This window comes from Barbus barbus (assembly GCF_936440315.1).
Source record: "Barbus barbus genome assembly, chromosome: 10".
Taxonomy (NCBI): Eukaryota; Metazoa; Chordata; class Actinopteri; order Cypriniformes; family Cyprinidae; genus Barbus; species Barbus barbus.
Genome location: NC_136738.1, coordinates 13,111,403 through 13,123,494, shown reverse-complemented (window position 1 = coordinate 13,123,494; position 12,092 = coordinate 13,111,403).

Below are 12,092 nucleotides of genomic sequence, written 5' to 3'. Positions count from 1 at the left end.
ACTCCTAGGTAGGACCTGCCTCAGAGTCCCATTCCGTATGTAGTACTGCCCCAAGCCTGGGTCAGTCCATATCATTATCTCCAAATGTCACCTCCCTTCAGGCAGGAAGGCCTCCGTAGCGCCCTTCTCCGGAAGGCTCGCTTCCCTGTCATTACTGCAAAGCTGTAACAACTAATAAGAAAGACTTGAAGCAATCTTTCGTTGAAGGTCGAAATCCCTTCTAAATTCTGTGGTGAAAGGAACAGCAGCTTGGCTATCTCCAGCAGCGATGTACTCACCTGTGGTCCCTGTGGGTACCAAGGTCAGCAAATTTGCACTGGGGCAACGGAAAGTTTACGACCTTTGCATGGCATTTGTCTGTCACGCGCTTGCTTGTCAACATTTGCAAAGTCACAAGGTTGTGACGGGGTTCAGGTTGTGGCGCTTTCTATGGACCCCTAATCACGACATAACTCGTAGTGACCGACAGATAGGGAACATCTTGGTTACATATGTAAGCCTCGTACCCTGATGGAGTTCCCTTATGTCCCCATGCCATAATCTTGAACCATCGCTGCTTGCCAGAGACACGTTCTCGTCTCCTCAGCGGAAAACCCGATGAGTGGATGCACCTGTCGCCTATTTATACCCGTATGCACGGGGAGTGACTCAGGTATGCAAAATCCACTAGCCAATATTCAATATGCGTTTTCCCTTAAATTCAGAGATGATTGGGGCTCCCAAGTGAATACACTAATGTCATCATGACATAACGTCTCCGTTCCCTCCATCAGGGAAAGAGGGTTACATACATAACCGAGGCGATTTTCTCAAAGAAAACAGTATAATTAAATTAAATTAAATGAATGCCTCATTGTAGTTGAAAAGAAAATTTATTCATGAATACAGTGATCTGTCACACTATATTAAAAAGCACAAAAAACACATTATTGTAAAAACACATTTCACTACAAAACTGACAGATTTTGAAAGCTGAGACTTTGTTTTATATTAAAAGTACCAAAAGCACAAAGCTTTCTATAGGGGCGGCTGGCACATAATGAATGCAATTAAAGACGTGAAATATTATTTCCAAGGATACTGTCCTTGCAAGTATGACACATGGTATTATTTCTGCTAATAATCCCACATATATTCAAATAAATTTTCGGTGGCTTGGCAACTTCTCCTGGTGCTCCCACCGACATGCACAATATAGGCCAGGGGTTTTCAACCTGTGGGGCGCCAGCACCTGTCAAGGGGGGCGCGAGCATCAATTAATTCAGAGACATTGCCTTGAAGATTTACGAATACGAGCTTTCAAATCTTCAGCCATCCGCTAGGGGGCAATCAGACTCCCGCTGTTAGGCGACAGTGAGAATGGTGTAAAATAATTTACGGTTAGTCATGTCAGAAATCCAACCATTGGCATGTTGTTATCTCAGAAACGGGCTCAGCCATCACACTGAATCAGGTAAGCTGGTTATATGTGTATGTTTCTTAATGCTACGCACTGGAAATGCAGCAAACAATATGTGAATGATGTTCGCGAGTGAAATTAGACAAAATTGGGGGGGGGTGCATGTCCTAAAAGGTTGAAAACCCCTGATATAGGCTATACTATCAAAATATTATAAATTTAATTGCTACAATTTAATTCTCGTAATTTTGACTTTATTCTCAAAACATTTTCGACTTTATTCTTGAAACACTTTGACTTTATTCTCAAAATATTTAGACTTTAATCTCAGTTTGTTTGTTTTTTTTTAACATGGCACTAAAACACCGTCGTAATTTTACATTAAAAAACCGAAGGTATGGTTTATAAAATCGGAGCGCACAGATTGAAAATTCATGGGTCCAGTTTCTTAATCTGTGGGCACAATTTGTTAAACCGAGAGAACAGTTTAAGAATTCATGAATACTATTTAAAAATTGTATTCATATGTACCCAATTACATAGTAATTATATGGGGTACATACATTTTGCTTCAGTCTGTTCCTGTCTGTTGTGCTGCTGAGAGGTTTGCAATTGTAGCTCCGCTTTTTTATTAAACCTTTACCTTACTTTCACACTCTGTTGTTTAAAGTGATAATATATAGCTAAATTCCCACCATATTTCTGGTATTATCCATCAAACTAATCTAACTAATTTGATCGTTCACTTTTAAAACCGTGAATGCTGCGCATTAGCATTCATTAGCCGGTTAGCTTGTTACTCGCGGTTCCATTCGCATTTCTATTCAGGCCTTTTCTTTTTTCTTGCTCCGTTTTAATTTCTCTCTCGCTCCGTTTTTCACGAGTTCATCAAACAACAGTGGTAAGTTAAATTGGTATCATTCATCAATCACAGTGAGTAATGGCTTCTTCCCCTGCTATTGTTGTTTGCACTGCTTGCCACATGTACAGTTTATCTATCTCTGTCGGCGACGAGGGATTCACGTGATAAATGCAGGGAAATAGCTAGGCTGACAAAGAAGATTTTAGAACTAGAGACACGCATCCAAACTTTAGTTGAGGATAGTAAGAATGTGAGGGCTGTAGATACAGCCATGGATGCGACTAGCTCAGGGAGTCCTGTACATTGTTTGGTTCCAGCATTAGAGCCCATGCAGCAGGGCAACTGGGTGACAGTGAGGCGGCCTAGTCGCGTGTCAAAACACCGCTCTTCCGTTCCGATCAATACATCAAACAGGTTCTCCCCACTCAGTGACACACCCACTGAGAAACCTGATGAAAGTGCTCTAGTAATTGGTGATTCTATTGTACGGAATGTTAAAATAGAGACACCAACCACCATAGTCCAATGTTTACCAGGAGCCAGAGCGCCTGATATCTTGGCAAATTTAAGTGCTGGCTAATGCTTAACGTAAATTCAGTAAGATTGTTATCCACGTCGGTGCTAATGATGTTCGACTTCACCAGTCGGAGATCACTAAAAATAATTTTAAAGAGGTGTGTGAACTTGCAAGTACGATGCCAGACACTGTAATATCCTCCAAATTAATATACAAGACTGCAAGCCTCTCCAAATTTGAGTGAATTTGCATGAAAACCCTTAAGATAAGAAAACCCTTAATTATAAGGTTAAGGGTACCCTTAGTGAAACATGGGTTGCAAGAAAAAACCTAAGGGCTTACTTAAGGGAAGTTAAGGCTGTCACTTAAGTATTTCCCTTAATTGCTTAAGTGTTCCCTTAAGTTCTGTTATGCGTTGTGTGACGAGCGTCCCGATTGCTCATCAGCGTTGCCCTGGAGACGAAGAGGAAACACCTGCACCTCCTCATCACGGCGGATCGGCCACAGAGATGAGCAGGATGTATTAGCGGAGCGTTTTTTTGCAGTCGCTGGTTTCCCACGCGTTTTCGGAGTGATAGATGGAACACATGTGCAAATTCAAGCCCCACACCTATATGAAGATCAATTTGTCAAAAAAATTATATTTTGTAAAAAAATAAAACATATTTTATAGCTGTAGTTGTAAGGTTATTTTTGCGGTCCGTTATGTTTATAGTGCGATATGGAAGAGTAACTGACCATCTGCTAGCCGCCTCACGTCACAGAAGTCAGTTAATTCTCAACACAGAGACTCCTTCACCTAGATATCACACTATAGAGACTGTGTCTGTTCCCCGAACTAGAAAATACAGAAAACGTCCAAACCAAATTAAGAGTAACAATTTAATTGATGTTCAACAAATAAAAAATATTTACAATACAGAGAAACAATTAATAAAACTTGGCTTACTGAATATCAGGTCCCTTTATACAAAAGCCCTTTTTGTAAATGATTTGATCAATGATCATAACCTAGATTTGCTCTGTTTGAAAGAAACATGGCTAAAACCAAATGGATACATTACTTTAAATGAGTCTACCCCCCAAGATTACTGTTATAAAAATGAGCCACGTCCAAGAGGTAAAGGGGGAGGTGTTGCTACAATTTATAGCAATATTCTCAGTATTTCTCATAGGGCAGGCTTTAAGTACAACTCGTTTGAAGTTATGGTGCTGCGTATAACATGATTTAGAGAAACACGTGTTATTGATACAGTAAATCCCCTATGATGTTTGTACTTGATACTGTATACAGGCCACCAGGGCACCATACAGACTTTATTAAAGTATTTGCTGACTTTCTATCTGAGTTAGTACTGGCTGCAGATAAAGTCTTAATTGTTGGCGATTTTAATATCCATGTCGATAATGAAAAAGATGCATTAGGATCAGCATTCATAGACATTCTCAACTCTATTGGGGTTAGACAACACATTTCAGGACCTACTCGTTGTCGAAATCATACTCTAGATTTAATACTGTCACATGGAATTGATGTTAGTGGTGTTTAAATATCTCAGATCATTGTCTAGTCTTGTGTAAACTCCATATAGCTAAAACTGTAAATTCAGCTCCTTCTTACAAATATGGTAGAAGCATCACTTCTACCACAAAAGACTGCTTTGTAAGTAATCTTCCTGATTTATTTCAATTCCTCAGCATATCCAACAGCACACAAAAACTTGATGATGTAACAGAAACTATGGACTCTCTCTTTTCTAGCACTTTAGATACAGTTGCTCCTTTACACTTAAGGAAGATCAAAGAAAACAGTCTGAATCAGTGGTATAATGAGCACTCTCGCACCCTAAAGAGAGCAGCCAGGAAAATGGAGTGCAGCTGGAGGAAAACAAAAATAGATGTGTTTCGTATAGCTTGGTGGGAAAGTACCCTATTTATTCAATACAGTCACTAAATTAACGAAAAATAAAGCATCAACAGGTGTTGGCATTTCCCAAGAGCACAACAGTAATGATTTTATGAACTACTTTACTTCCAAGATCAATACTATCAGAGATAAAATTATAACCATGCAGCCGTCAGATACAGTATCTGACGGTAGTCAGTATCAGATGCACTATGGATCCCCTGAGGAACAATTCCACTCATTCTCTACTATAGGAGAGAAAGAATTGTATAAACTTGTTAAATCATCTAAACCAACAACATGTATGTTAGACCCTATTCCATCTAAACTACTAAAAGAGCTACTTCCAGAAGTCATAGATTCTCTTTTGGCTATTATTAATTCATTATTGTCATTAGGATATGTCCCCAAAACCTTCAAATTGACTGTTATTAAGCCTCTCATTAAAAAAACACAACTTGACCCCAAGGATCTAGTTAATTGCAGACCGATCTCAAATCTCCCTTTTCTGTTACTAGAAGATACTAGAAAAGGTAGTATCCTCACAATTATATTCCTTCTTAGAGAAAAATTGTATCTGTGAGGAATTCCAGTAAAGATTTAGACCGTATCATAGTACTGAGACTGCTCTCATTAGAGTTACAAATGACTTGCTCTTATCATCTGATCGTGGTTTTATTTCTTAATTAGTACTACTGGATCTTAGCGCTGCATTCGACACTATCGACCACAACATTCTTTTAAATAGACTAGAACACTTTGTTGGCATTAGTGGCAGTGCCTTAGCATGGTTTAAATTGTACTTATATGACCGCATCAGTTCGTAGCAGTGAATGAAGAGGTATCACATCGATCACAAGTGCAGTATGGAGTACCTCAAGGCTCAGTACTAGGGTCGTTACTTTTCACGATTTACATGTTAGTCTTGGGAGATATTATCAGGAGACATGGTGGTAGCTTTCACTGTTATGCTGATGATACTCAGCTCTATATTTCTTCACGGCCTCATGAAACTAACCAAATTGAGAAACTAATGGAATGCATAGTCAATATAAAAAACTGGATGACGAGTAACTTCTTACTGCTAAATTCTGAAAAACAGAGGTGTTAATTATCGGACTTAAAAACCCCACATGTAATAATATAGAACACTATCTAACACTTGATGGCTGCTCTGTCAGTTCTTCTTCATCAGTTAGGAACCTAGGTGTGACGTTTGATAGCAATCTTTCATTTTAAAGCCACATTTCTAGCATCTGTAAAACTGCGTTTTTCCATCTCAAAAACATATCTAAATTGCGACCTATGCTCTCAACGTCAAATGCAGAAATGCTAAAATCATGCGTTTATGACCTCAAGGTTAGACTATTGTAATGCTTTACTGGGTGGTTGTTCTGCACGCTTGATCAACAAACTACAGTTGGTCCAAAATGCAGCAGCTAGAGTCCTTACTAGAACCAGGAAGTATGACCATATTAGCCCGGTACTGTCAACACTGCACTGGCTCCCTATCAAACATCGTATAGATTTTAAAATCTTGTTAATTACTTAAAAAACCCTGAATGGCTTAGCTCCTCAGTACTTGAGCGAGCTCTTATCACATTATAGTACTCCACGTCTGCTGCGTTCTCAAAACTCTGGCCATTTGATAATACCTAGAATATCAAAATCGACTGCGGGCGGCAGATCCTTTTCCTATTTAGCATCCAAACTCTGGAACAATCTACCTAACACTGTTCGGGAGGCAGACACACTCTGTCAATTTAAATCTAGATTAAAGACACATTTCTTTACCCTGGCTTACACATAACACAGTACTACACTTGTATTATTCAAATCCGTTAAAGGATTGTTAGGCTGCATTAATTAGATCAACCTCAACCGGGAACACTCCTCATAACACACGATGTACTCGTTACATTGTAAGAAGAATGGCATCTACGCTACTCTTTGTCTGTTTCTTTCTTATTCTGTTTCTCAGTCCGTGTCCGGATCAGATGGTGGATCGGCCCCGGGAGATGATGTCTGCGGCCTTGATCGTCGGCGGAGGCCATACACCTGGATTAGCCCCGGGGACATATCCCCAGTGAAGACCTCGACTAAAAATACAATAAAACTAAAAATAAAACAAAAATAACTAAATATAATAAAATACCTAACTATATAATACTATTATTGATAGAAATTGCAACAATATAAAAATAGAAATATAATACATTTATAAATTTTAATTAAATAATTAATTAAACAATAAATAAACAATAATATCCTGGCCAGAGGAGAACTGGCCCCCTGACTGAGCCTGGTTTCTCCCAAGGTTTTTTCTCCATTCTGTCACAGAGGGAGTATTGGTTCCTTGCTACTGTCGCCTCTGGCTTGCTCAGTTGGGGACACTTGATTTTTTTAGCGATCATTGTCAATTTGATTTCACAGATACTATTTAAGCTAAACTGAGCTAGACAATGACATCACTGAATTCAATAATGAAATGACTTTTAACTGAAAATTGAGTGTTTAATCTTATTATTATACATTACTGACGGCTTCCGGTTTGTACGCGCATGGAGTAGACGTGTATTTCTTGGCTCCGCTTAAATATTAAAAAAATGTCCTAAATAAGGCAAACTAATAAACTGTACTTTGTAGCCGAATATATTAAGATCTACACCGCAACATGACGAAGCCAAATAAAGTTAAGAAATCGGAAAAAGGAGCAGAAGAGGGCGAAAAAGTTGCCGAGGCAATCGCGGGTGAAGCTGAGGCTAAATCTACGCCGACTACAAATGAGGATCTTATGTCTGCAATCAGTGCGTTGAATAAGACAGTGGATCAAAGACTGGGCGAACTATCTTCTACACTTTCTAATGTGTCATCGGCGCTGACTGACATGACTGCTCGAGTTGAAGAAACAGAGGAGGCTGTGCAGGCTCACGAAGGCCGTATTGAATCCCTCGAGAGGCTAAATGCAAAGATGGCTACTGAGACGGCTCTCATACAGGCAAAGCTGGAGGATCTGGAATCGCGTTCTCGCAGGCACAATATCCAAATAATGGGAATTAAAGAGAAGTTGGAAAATGGCAAGCCCTCTGAGTTCGTCAGCTCGTTACTTCCAGAGTTGCTTGGGCAAGATAACTTTGATAAACCGATCCAAATCGACATGGCTCACAGAAGCGCGAGGCCAGCCGCCGGCAATAGACCGCGAGCTATCATTGCTAGACTGCACCATCTCCAAGTGAAAGAGCTCGTACTACGCCTAGCAAGACAGAAGGCTCCTCTGCGTTTTAAAGGTGACAGTGTTCATATCTACCCAGATTTAACGTCGGGAACGATGAAGAAGCGGCAGGACTTCAACGACACAAGGAACAAATGCAAAGAAAGAAACATAAGATGTTGCTTCAAATTCCCGGCGAAATTCATCGTGACGTAGGAGAGGAAACTAAAACATTTGAAATGCCTTCCGATGCTGAAAAGTTTCTGATGACTACGGTCCCAAACTGGAAATCTACGAGGGAAATGCAAGGTGGTCATTATGGAACTAACAATATGTCTGAATAAAAGGTGATCTGCTCTACAGAGACTTTGCACAGTGAGGAAACCTAAGGTTCAACATATGGACATGAATACTAAAGACTATATATCCTTAAAGCAGACAGTATATTGAACTGTTGCGGAGGAGTGTAGGTGGCTATAGTATACAGTCGCCGGTAAGGTTTTTTTTTTGTGAATCGGGGGGAGTGGAGCTAGGTTTCATAGTTCCCTTCTTGGAAGCATAGGGTGGGAGGGAGGGAAATTCGTGTGGGCGTTCTGTTGGTTGTGTTTAAATATACAAGTTCTAAAGAAGGTCCAAATGTTCTTGTTTTGGTTATGGTACGGTTTCATAATTTTTATTTATTTATCCTTTCTTAGTTATATGAATGTCAACTGATATTCACAGTAAAGATCATAGTGATAGACTAGGCAATATTAGGCTTATTAGCTGGAATGTTAGGGGAATTAATAGCCCTGTAAAGCGTTGGAAAAGTTCTTCTACACCTGAAATCTTTAAAAGCAGATATAAGTTTTATTCAAGAAACACATCTAAAGAAGGGAAGTGAGAACAGATTAAAGTCTAATTGGATTACACAAATGTATCAGTCTACATTCTCCACCAAAGCTAGGGGTGTGGCTATTTTGATACGTAAGAATGTACCGTTTGTTCATCAGAAGACTATAACTGATATAAATGGCAGATATATTATTGTCTTGGGATCTATAAATTCGAAACAAATTACTTTAGTTAATTTGTATGCACCAAATCACGACGACCCCTTCTTTTTTCAAAAAATATTTAAACTAATCCCCAGTATTTCTGAATCAAATATAATTATTGGAGGTGATTTCAACTGTGTGCTAGACAACGTGCTTGATAGACAACCGAGTCAGATTGCCAGTGTGACATCTAAATCTAATGCATCGTTAAAACAGTATATGCAATCCCTAAACATCGTAGATATATGGAGAATTCTTAATCCCTCAGATAGAGATTTTTCTTTTTACTCTCATGTGCACAAGTCATATTCGTGCATTGATTTTTTTTCTGCTAGATTCAAATTTAGTACCAAATACATGCAAGTCACAATATCACAATATTATAATATCAGATCATGCTCCCCAGTCAGTTGACCTTAGATTAGATAATTTAAGAGGAGAATTTAGATGGAAGTTAAATAACGCACTATTAAAAGATGAAGAATTTAATACAAATCTGGAAAAAAAGATTGAGCAATTTATAGAAATTAATGATAAAGGTGATGTGCATGATTCAAATTTATGGGAGGCATTGAAGGCTGTAGTTAGAGGGGAAATAATAGCATTTGAGATAGCTCAAAAGGAAGAAAGTTAGGATGAGAATGACTGAAATAGAAAGAACTCTTACCAGATTAGAAAGCTTACACAAAAATAGCCCAAATACAGTGTTACTGAAAGAAATTATGGCATTAAAATATGAATATAATTCTCTATTATCTAGCAGGGTGCTAAAGTTATTATGTAAGGTTAAACAAAGATACTATGAATTAGGTGATAAGCCTCACAACCTTTTAGCGCGGCAATTAAGACAACATGAAGCTGCTAATGCCATATATCAAATTAAGAACAAAGAGGGAAAAATAATAACCAATCCAAAGGAAATAAATCAAAATTTTTATGCAGAGTTTTATGCAGAGGTTTATACTTCCATAGGGAAATCTGACCAGAAAAATATTGATAGTTTTCTAGAAGGACTACACTTGCCAAAATTAAGTGAAGAGGCTTTAAAGGCACTAGATACAGAAATAAACATTGAAGAGGTGGAAAATGCTATTAAAGAGTTCCCTAACAACAAGGCCCATGGACCTGATGGGTTCAGCATCGAATTTTACAAAAGATTTAGTAAGGTTATTTTGCCATTGTTGGTACGTATGTATCAGTGGCGGCTGCTGGTCTTTCAAAGAGGGGAAGCTCATTTTCGGCCTACATCATAAAAATTGTCCATTTATTTATACGTAAATTCTGCCATCGTGTGCAGTTTGCTAGCTGGCTAGTTCACCGCCTGGCCTACTGTATGAATGAATGAATGAACAAACGATCTAAAAAAAACATTAAACTCGACGGAGGAAATGTGGGAATTAGGTTAAACTGAAACAAGGAATGTGGTGTATAATTGTGTGAAACGTATAATGAAAATTGGCCAGCAATTTCGCCAAGCAAATATCAAGAAATAGGTTGCAGCAGTTTGTCTTTTGACTACACTTGCAAAGTCCACTATGGGACTGAGCTCGAATCAGTGTTGCCAACTTCTTTCGATGGAAAGTAGCTAAAGCCAGTTTGAAAAGTCGCTAAATGTCGCCAGATGACGTCATGCGCTAATTAGCATATTAATTACGTCATCGCATCATATTGCCTTTTACATTTGTTTGTCTCTCTGTGCTCATACTGTATTTTAATGCAGCCAAATTCTCAATAAAACTGTTCTCCTTTATATATTTTACTGTTTATGTTGTCAGTCAACGGGATAAATATGAAATAGTGACTGAAACGCAGCCCTTTAAGAATACATAACCAGCTCTCCCTTCCAAGAAGTTAGTCTGCACAAAAATCCTAATTTATAATCGAGCCGTCGTCTGATGAAATCAAATAATACACACAAGATAAGACAAGACAATTCCTGTGCTGTGATTTCGGCTATATTTGCATGTAAAATTAGAGAAGCAACATAATATCTATTTGAACTGAACGCGCTGCTCCTCTCAGCCGCTCACTGAACAGAGAAAGTGATGAGTGCGCGCTGACCTTGCGCTGTTGCGGCAGTACCAGCGATCACAGAGACTCGCTAAGGTTTGTCAAAGAAGTCGCTAGATTTGTCGCTAGTCAATTTTGGGGAAAAAGGTCGCTAGGGTGGTCTGAAAAGTCACTAGGGTGGTCTGAAAAGTCGCTAAATTGGCAACACTGGCTCGAATGGCTTCAGCATCAGCGACTTCTTATAAGACACAATCGCTGTCAATCAAAAGGAGATGCAGTCTTTCGACAAACCCTCCAATCATCACGCAGAAGCCCGGAGTCCAGCCCCGCCCACTCCTCCATTCACCCCCAGAGACGCTGAGCGTCCGGGGGCGGGACATAATCGCAGCATTTATCCAATGACCGTCTAGTTTTGAAGCACTGAAAAAAACTGTTCAAAGCAGCCCCATTGAAGTCAATGGACGCTGGGCTTCAACAGGCAAATACACTGATGCTACGGGAATATATGAGAAGGAAATCGAGTTACCTGCTATATGTAGCTGATTCTGAACGAACTCGTCTTCGAGATGAACTTGTTCTAACGCATTTTTAATCAATAAAATGTTAACACAATAGTACATGTTTGACCATTAATTTTTTGACATTATAGGGGAAGCTGAGCTTCCCTTGCAGTCTTAAAGAAATCGCCACTGGTATGTATAAGCATTCACAGGTAGCTGGCTGTTTTCCTGCATCCATGTATGATGCAAATATTGCTCTTATACCTAAACCGGGTCGTGATCGGCTACTAGTGTCATCATACAGACCAATTTCTCTACTACCCACTGAAACCAAAATAATTGGGAAAATCATTGCAAATAGGTTGAAGAAGCATATCTGTGATATTATACATCCAGATCAAACAGGCTTCATGCCAAGCAGACATATGTATTTTAATCTACGTCGTCTGTGCAATGTTTTATATTCGAATCATAAAGAAGAAGCTGCAGTCATTTCACTGGATGCGCAAAGAGCATTTGACCAAGTAGAATGGGGATATATGATGTCAGTCCTGAAGAAATTTGGTTTCGGCCATGTGTTTAGAGAGTGGATAAAAACAATATATTTCTGTCCAAAAGCCTCAGTAGTGACTAATCATAATGTCTCAGCT